At 47.5% G+C, this 8,298-nt stretch overlaps 1 long non-coding RNA gene across 1 annotated transcript; it reads right to left on the bottom strand.

Moving 5' to 3' along the window:
* Positions 1–1,513: 1,513 nt before the first annotated feature.
* On the bottom strand, positions 1,514–6,600 carry LOC121829813 (uncharacterized). Its single transcript, XR_006072889.2, has 3 exons — positions 6,549–6,600; positions 3,923–4,039; positions 1,514–2,371 (listed from the first exon to the last, which is right to left on the bottom strand). It is a non-coding gene; the product is annotated as an uncharacterized LOC121829813 (long non-coding RNA).
* Between the last annotated feature and the right edge of the window lie 1,698 nt (positions 6,601–8,298).

The raw sequence follows: 8,298 nt of genomic DNA, 5'->3' as shown, positions 1-8,298 counted from the left end.
GAATCTACAGACATGAACCAGGTCATCACTTGGCCGTTCCGTCCAAAGCGGCAAAGGTCAAGGGTCAAGATCATCCAAATGGTTATGAACTAGAATCCAGTGCTACTAATTCCTCTGCCACCATCTGCTGAAAAGATGCTACATTAAAAAAGAAGAAAAGAAAAATGTGACGGCCGCAGCTAAGCCTGGGCAGCTCCGGCCCTAACTAAATTCTGTCTGGTGTGGAAGCATGTGCAGAGAGGTGTCAGGAACAATAAACAAATGCATCCTGGAAGCATGAAAGGTTTAAACCCACACAAAGAAACATGGCCTCCCAGAAGAAAGGCACGCCACAGCTCACTACAGATGACCGGAGGAGGCAGAAACTAATGGCTGAGTGTGGTTAGCCTGGAATTTCCACAAGAAAACAAGAAAGAGACCTCTCCTAGAAGCCCTGGCTTCTACATCTGAGGTAGAAAGCAAAACGTTTTCGAGGAGTTCCAAATAACATTTTCTCAGGTAGAAACAGGAGCACAGGGCAGGAGAAATGTTTCAGTGAGTGAGCCTGGGGTCCTGGGTCTGCATCTCTAGAACCCATGTAAAGCTGGTCATAGTAGCAGCACATACCTGTGATATCAGCTCAGGGTTCTGGGACAGAGAGCCTGGGGGCTCACCAGACAGCTTCAGGTTCAGTAAGGGACCTTGTCTCAAAAAAGAAGGTAAAGAAGCATTCGAGGAAGACGATCCAATACAAGCCTTGGGCCTCCACGCATGCCCGTGTGGGTGAGTGGACCCACCCCACACACAGCTTAAAAGCACAATTAGCATCAGGTATAGCTTTATGGGCTTCTGCGGTGTGGTGGCAGAGGGGACACATCTGTCACCATGTCTCATAGCCTTTTCCTCTTCCTGTTTCTGTCCCTGTCCCAATCTGCCCAGCCACATCCCCGTCTTCATATCACTCAGCTCCATCTCTGTTTCTCTCAGCCACTGGTGAACCGTAGGTCAGAAACTGTCACAGTGTGTTTGGATATTTGAGTGACATTTTTAAGAGTCCTGTTCTCCCTGTTGGTTTTTTCTCTCTGCTGCTGTGGTGGCTCATCCTAGACATTGGTTCTCCTCCCTTCACTCTGCTCCTCAGTAGGATGAAAGCCTCCAGAGAGGACACCATGAGCCTCCCAGCCCTCGGCTCTTGTTTCCATGCACAGTGGTTTGGCTTTCTCCAGAGTTCATTCTCAGCTCAAAGGCATCCTGAGGTTCGAGTGCCCACTGCCTACGTAGTGGCCTTTCATCTGGAGAGCGAAAGTACCCAGCTGTCCCCTTGGAGATGGCAATGAACGCTTGAGGTATAACAAAAGGTGCTCTCCTCAAAGACAAGCATTGAGATGGGAGTTGGGGGAGCCTGAGGACACACTCCATGGGGCAGCATCATTATGTTCCAGTTCAGTAAAACAACGCTGTTTGGAAGCATGAAGAACTCTGTCTTCATTTGACCTTCCTCTCTCTTTCTGCTTATTTTCTGTCTCTTTCCTTCCTCTTTCCCTCTCTTCTCTCTTATTTTCCTTTTGAGACAGCATCTCATTGTGTAGGCCACACTAGCCTCTAATATACGGCAGTACTCCTGCCCCAGCCTCACAAGTGCGTGAGCCTCCATACCCAGATCGACTTCATTTTTCTTGACTTTGATTTAGAAAATATGAATTTCCCCAGAAGTATGTGTTTATCAGCAAATGCTTCAAGGCTTGTCCATAAAAGTGTGTATATATGTACATATACCCATTCAAATATCTGTAGTCTGTTTTCAGATGCTGTGACAAGAGGCCAATATGCTTTGTCATAGACTGTCTGTCTTCTCACGACAATGCCAGGCTCCAGCCAGCGAGCACCAGTGTAGACAGCCAAGTGCATAGAGGTTTGAGTGATCCTAGAGAAAAGCCATGCTTTACTGCTGACCAAGTGCCTGAGCTGGGATAACAAGCCCTACATAAAGAACCCTTGGCTTCATAGGCCTGACACACTTTAAGTTTACTACTTGCTCAAGTCACAGCCAAAGCAGATTAGTGGCTCTCTTCCAAGAGGTGACACACGAATCCAAACAGCTTCCATCTTGGATCGCCACCATCTTTCACTCGTGGCCTTTGATGTTACCACAGGAGGAGAGCGCATGAGCCATTGAGTGCAGGGCTTTGTGCCAGGCCCAGAAGCCACTTGACGTCTTTTCTAGCCTGCAGCATTGGCCAGACCCAGTCACGTGGCCTCAGCCTAATTACAGCGGTATTTGGGAAATGCACTTTCCCATCGTGCCAGAGAGGGATAATAGGATTGCTGTTTAGCCAGCTCTGTCATGGGTGGTATTTTCTTTGGTCTGTTAGATCAGTAAACTTTGAATGTTCTGAACAGGCAAAGAGAACAAAGAAGAAGAAAAAATAAAACCAAGCAAGACCTATGTTGGTCCAATATAATTAGATGTTTGTTGGGCTGAATATCCTCAAATGGCAGATCAAATATGGGCAAAATCAAGGTGAAAACATCTAGTTTTTTCTTTCTGTTCCCAAAGGCATGGAAGCCACAGCTGATAGGCGCTGTTTTACCCATGGAACATGACAAGATAGGAAGTTACTCTGCCATACTGCTCTGGAGTGGGTGCATCCTCTGGACTCTAACAGAGAAGGGACAGCAGTCTTGGGAACTGTCCCTTGAGGAACCAGGGCCAGGGACGGAGTTGTGCCTATCCAGGGACAGGGGACCCCACAGCCTTTCAGGACAGGGTGAGGGCTGTCCCCCTCATGTGCTCCCCAAGTCAAGCAACCCATAGTTCAAGCCAGATTCTCTCTCTTCTGCTTTCCGCCTCCACCGAGGCCCCTGGCTGACTCATCTCCTGCCTCCCCAAGGCCTCCCACTCTTGTTATTGCCTCGGCCCAAACTCATCATCCCTCCCTGGACTTCAGCCATAGCCTCCTACCTGATCTCCCGCTTTGAGCTTGTCTGGACCCATTACATTTTTTGCCCTGGGAGGCAATCAGAGCCCTTGTTCTAAAACATTGAGCCGCTGCTGTTAATTGCCTGCCTTAAATCTTGTCATCATTCCCATTGCCTTAAGAATAAACCTCAGACTCTGGCAGGACCAACAGATCCGGATACCGTTGGTGATTGGCTTGTCCTTTAATTTCCCCTCTTGATACCATTTCTCCCCCCGAGTGTCCCATCTGCACACTACACGCTGCTCAAATGCAACCAATTATTCCCAGAGGGACATTCATTCAAAGAGGGACTCAAACTCCTCTCTCTGCTTCAAACTCTTGCCTCTTCTCAGTCTTCTTCCCACATGACTTCCCTCTGAAGTGGAATAAAGCCATGCTCCTCTGCTGGAAATTAGAAAGGAATTGCCCAAACATGGTGCCATCCATCTTGAAGTGAGAATCTCACCAAATTAAATATCTTGGCCCATTATGATGTGCATCAAAATGTCTTCCAAAGGTTCATGCGTTAAAGAATTGATGCCTAGCTAATGGGCTTCTGGGAGATGATTGGACCAAGCAAGCTCTAACTTCACCAATGTATTAACTCATTGATTGATGAATTCACAAGCAATGAACTATTAGGAGGTGAGACTTGATTGGAGGGAGTAGTTCTCCAGAGGTATGCATGTCGCTAATGGCTATACCTTGATCTCAGCATGCCCCCCCTTCAGAGTCAATCTGGGGTGAGTACCTCTGATGTACTACCTCTGTCATAATGGTCCGGCCCATCACAAGCTCACAGCATCGAGGCCAAGCAGCCACAGACTAAAACCTATGAAACTGTAAGCCACGACAAGTCATTCCTCCTTTAAGCTGAGTTTTCCAGATGTTTTTTTCTTTGTCACTAAAAGGAAAGGTGAACCCAGCCCCAGGGCATTAAGGACTGGAGCCAAAACGGTGTTAGGAGGAGGAGTAACCCTTACCTTATGGACCTGATGGCAGTGGGGGATGGGAGGGGTGGTACTGCTGCTGCTAGAATACAGCTCCTCAGAGTGCTCCCAACATCTTCGCTGGCAGTGGAGCACACTGGTCCCCCATCACTGGTAGAAAGAGACCTCACTTTATTCCTCTTGCTACAGATCTGATCCTTTTTAAGCCCTCTCTCCCAAGGAGTCAGCAGCAACCAGAGTGGATGAAGACCATATTGAGAGTGACTTGGTAGATCTTAGAAGGGTCAAGAAAGCCCTAGGCCTGGAGCTCAGTTATTCCCTCAGGCAAAGTTGTCATGCCATGCTGAAGACCACATGGGTACCAGGGAACCAGAGCTTAAAGAAGCGGTAGAAGGAGGAGTAGGTAAGGGATGGAGAGCTTGAGCACTCCCAAGGCGTACTCAGGGGGTGAGTCCTCTTCAACCAGGGCAGCACACTCCCTGGAAAGAGCCTCCCCATCTACAGAGGAGCCCCAAAGCAAGTGTGTGACTCATGGCTGGAACTGCCCACAGGGGATGCGCACAGAGTAAAAATAATTAGAGATAAAAGTCCAAGTGGGATTTTCTTGCAGTCTGGAGGGTTGTGTGTTCTCTCTTCCATCAGGAAAAAGAGGACATGCCTAAAACTAGGCACGAGGACCTTCCAGGAGCTCCTTCAAGAATGAGGTCACTCCTGGAGTCTGGAAAACCTACTCAGAGACAAGTGCCTGACATTGCCTATAGCTTTCTCCTCAGAAAAGTCATAGGGCTTTGATACTAGCTTAGTCTGGACTTTATAAACCTAAATGGGACTGCTTATGAAGACCTAAAATAGACTGGAAAATCCATGGGACTGGACAGAGGTGGAACGATGGGGGAAGAAATGTAGTGATGGGGAGCAGCTGTTTCTGACCTTCCTGAACCACGGCACCATGCCCAGTTCATGCAACACACAAGTTACCTATGCGACACCGGGGCAGCCTTCCCATATGTGCAAAATGTGAGCCTATCCATAGATAAGGGGTCTCTGTGAAGTCACGTGGGTCTCAAGCAAGCCATAAAAAATGGCCCGCAAGCAAATCCCACACTGTCCCCTAACCCACATCCTGCCGTTCTTAAGGTTTATAGTCCTGAACAAAAGGGACAGGCTGGACTCTCCTGAAGTCACTGAAGCTGAATCAGTACAGACATGCTGGGTGCCTATGAGGGACCGATTGAATCCAGAACCCCAAGGATACAAAAATGTCTAAGTCCCTTATATAAAAAGCCACAGGAGTCACTGGGGATCAGTATACATCCTCCTGGAGACTTTGTTTTTGTTTGTTGTTGATAATGATCTGTTTGGTTTTGCAAAGGAGTGTTTTCATTTATTGTTTTTGAGACAGGATCACTCCATACAGTAGAGGCTGATCACTACCTCATGGCATCCCTCCTCCTTGGCCACTCAGTTGTTGGAATTACAGGCATTCTGTGCCACACCCAGCCTCTCATACACTTTAATTCATCTCTAGATTACTACGGTGTCTTATTCAACATAAATTTGTTGACACATAACACCTGTGTAGACACATGAACAGTTGTTATACTGTCTAGGAGTGGTAAAAAAAAAAAAAAAAAAAAGTGGTTTAGGGAAAAGCTGGTATACATTCAGCTCAGATGAATTGTTTTTAACTGTTTTTGATCTGTGGCCGGTTGTGTCTAAGGATGCAGAAGCCGTAGGTGTGAAAGGATGGCTGTATTTACCATTCTGCTCTGGGACCACTCTTTTGTCAACATTGTCATCATGAGACGCCAGCACCAGCTTCAGGGGCAGGAAGGGGAAGCCACGGCCAGGCAGCCAGGGGAATTCTGCTCTAGGATCTTGAGGATTTATTCACTCTTCCTGGTGAGGGTTGTTGATTCTGGGCACAGACTCAAGAACTGGAAAATGTCAGGCTTTGCTCTGCAAGTCCCTCTGTGATGGGGAGATGCATGTGGAGGGAATACAAATGGGGGAACGCTCCAAGCAGCTGAATGAAGCTACCAGCCACTCTAACCCTTTAGAGAGTCGGAGAAAGAGCTGTGGGGACACATTAGTTCCAGTGGTTTCCCTCTTAAGGAGGGGACAAGTGGCTTCTCAGTGCTCAGGAGCACAGCAGTATTTCTCTTTCCTATAGTTTCTTCCTGTGTTGTCATTTTTATTAATAGATTCCATTTGTGTTCTGTGTGTGTGCCTGTGTGTCTATATGTGTAGTGTGTGTATGTCTGTATGTCTACGTGTGTGCTGTGTATTTGTGTGTGGTGTGTGTCTGTATGTCTGTCTGTTAGTATGTGTGTCTGTATTTGTGAGCTCTGGAGAGCAGAACTCCCAAGTCACGGTTGTCAGCAGCATCATACCCCGCAAAGGCTCCAGGGCAGGCTCTTCTGTTGATCTTCCAGTACTGGTGGCTCTGGGCATCTTTAGACTTGGCTGCATCACTATCATCTCTGCCTCTCCGTCCACACAGCCTTCTTCTCTGTGTGTCTACACCTACTCTTCTGCCTCTTATTAAGAAAACTTACCATTGGGTTTAGGGATAACTAAAACAATCCAGAATTATGTCATCATGAGATTCTTCACTTAACTCTGAAAGAACTCTTTACCCAAGTACAATTATACTCACAGATTCACTGTGGGTACGTCTTCGCAGGGAGGGTATCTTTCAGTTCACCTTGAAAGCAAAGAACAAGTGATGGCATGATGAATCATCCAGAGTCAGGAGAACCAAACCGAGCTTCCTGGGGAAGTTCTCTCTTTAAAGAGTCTGGGGCAGCCCCTCCCGCTCCATACAAGATGACCTGGTTGTAGCACACACAGGCCCTCCCTGTGCTTTTGGCCAGTGGCAGCGGCAGACTATAGATGAAGAGGACAGAGCTGAGATCCTCCCAAGGCTTCGTAGCAACTCTGTGCTCCTGTTCGATAGCGTGCAACAGAAGCATCGATGTTTGCAAAGAGACAGCCAGCCCTTCTCCTTAAAATAGGAAAATCAATTGTGAGGAACTCGAGACCTGCGTCTCCTGGAGCAGCTCCTTGAATGAGCACTGCTCTCCAGAGAGCAATTGAAAGTGCTGCAGACATTTGCAAAGGCTACCTCAATACTAAGCCTTCTTATCATCAATGCTGCCTCTGAGAATCGGTGAACTCCTATGGTGCTTGGATTCCTTTGCATGGATGGTGTCTTAGTCAGGGTTCCTATTGCTGTGAAGAGACACCATGACCACAACTCTCATAAAGGAAAACATTTAATTGGGGTGCCACAGTTTCAGAGGTTTCATCCATTACCATTGTGACGGAACACTGAGGTATGCAGGCAGACATGGTGCTGGAAAAGGAGCTGAGAGTTCTACACCTTGCAGACAAAAGGCAGTGAACTGTCTCACTGGCCATGGCTCGAGCATATGTGAGACCTCAAAGGCCACCTCCAGAGTAACACACTTCCTCCAACAAGACCACGCCTACTCCAATAAGGCCATACCTCCCAATAGTGCCACTCCCTTTGGGGGGCCGTTTTCTATCAAAGCCCTGCAGATGGCCATAGCTGCAACAGTATTAAGGGGTCTCTGCTGTATACAAAGGTGAACTGCCTCCCAGACTTGGAGATGCGACTATGCTAGGCATTTCACTCCTACTTCTGAAAGTCTCATCTTCCTTTATCTACTTATTTTTAAATTATATTTTATTTACTTATTTTGTGTGGGGGTGGGGGGTGCGTATGCCACAGCATGCACATGGAGGTCAGAGGGCAACCTGAGGGAGTTGGTTTTCAACTTCCTCCATGTGAGTCCCCAGGATCAAATTCAGGTCTTCAGTGAGCAGGTGTCTTTACCCACTGAGCAATCCTGCCAGCCCCACCTCCATTTTGTTTATATTGAAGACGGTTTATTCTTTTGCAGTTCAGAGAATTGAGCTCAGGGCCTCTTGCTCTTTTGTGGACCCACAGCCTCAGCCCTTGCTTTTCTTCATTTTAAATGGAAAGTGTCACATCTGTAGCATGAATCTTAAAAATTCTTATTAATAATAACAAACCTGAAGCCAGGTATTGGGATGAACGCTGGAAGATCAGAGAAGCAGAACAAGCCACAGCCACCTCACCTCGCCAGTTCCTCAGCTGATCCTGTTTCCTCAGACTGGAAGCCTCTGTGTCCTCGTCCGAATGGATCTCAGCTGAACTGCTGCTCAAAGGCCTGAAGCTTTAACCAGCCTCTAAGTTCCTGGTCCTCATGCCTTATATACCTGTCTGTTTTCTGCCATCACTTCCTGGGATTAAAGGCGTGAGTCACCATGCCTGGCTATATTTCCAGTGTGGCCTTGAACTCACAGAGATCCGAATGGATCTCTGCCTCTAGAACGCTAGGATTAAAGGTGTGAGTGCC

This window comes from Peromyscus maniculatus, chromosome 5 (assembly GCF_049852395.1).
Source record: "Peromyscus maniculatus bairdii isolate BWxNUB_F1_BW_parent chromosome 5, HU_Pman_BW_mat_3.1, whole genome shotgun sequence".
Classification (NCBI taxonomy): Eukaryota; Metazoa; Chordata; class Mammalia; order Rodentia; family Cricetidae; genus Peromyscus; species Peromyscus maniculatus.
Note: the sequence above shows the minus strand (reverse complement) of the source record. Positions and strands in the feature narration are given on the sequence as shown.